Source organism: Sinocyclocheilus anshuiensis, unplaced genomic scaffold (genome assembly GCF_001515605.1).
Source record: "Sinocyclocheilus anshuiensis isolate Anshui unplaced genomic scaffold, SAMN03320099.WGS_v1.1 scaffold407, whole genome shotgun sequence".
NCBI classification, from domain to species: Eukaryota; Metazoa; Chordata; class Actinopteri; order Cypriniformes; family Cyprinidae; genus Sinocyclocheilus; species Sinocyclocheilus anshuiensis.
This window is the reverse complement of record NW_015552593.1, coordinates 2,218,532-2,219,154: the sequence shown is the minus strand read 5'-3', so window position 1 is coordinate 2,219,154 and position 623 is coordinate 2,218,532.

Below are 623 nucleotides of genomic sequence, written 5' to 3'. Positions count from 1 at the left end.
TGTATCCATATATATATATATATATATATATATATATATATATATATAATTGTATGTACTTGTATTTAAAGACCTGCAGGTCTTTAACACTAAAGGAAAGCTGTCTGTATGTGATTTAAATCTGACGTTCCAGATTTTTTTTTTGTTGTTGTTGAGCCAATCACCTGAACCATAAATGTCATAATTACATTGGAGCCAAAAGAAAAAAAAAGGATGTCATGACAGTGTTAACTAGCTCCAATGTAATTATGACATTTATGGTTCAGGTGATTGGCTCAAAAAAAAAAAAAAAAAATCTGGAACTTCAGATTTAAATCGCATACAGACAGCATTCTCTTAGAGTTAAAGACCTCCTTGATGTAGATTCTGACTAAAAAAATCCATGACCATGGCCACATGAGCAAGTGATTCACGTTCACAGGAAGCTGAGGTTTGACCAGTGAAATAAGTTCCCATTTGATTTCATGATCAGTATCCGAAAGCTCTATTCCCATGGGAAATGCCAACATGTCGCTTTCAAGCAATGTCTTTTTGGGAAAAATCAAGTTGGCAGAATTTAGATCTCCAACTGCAGTATGTCTCACTGTGAGATTTTTGTGCCAGAATTAATAATTACACCCACT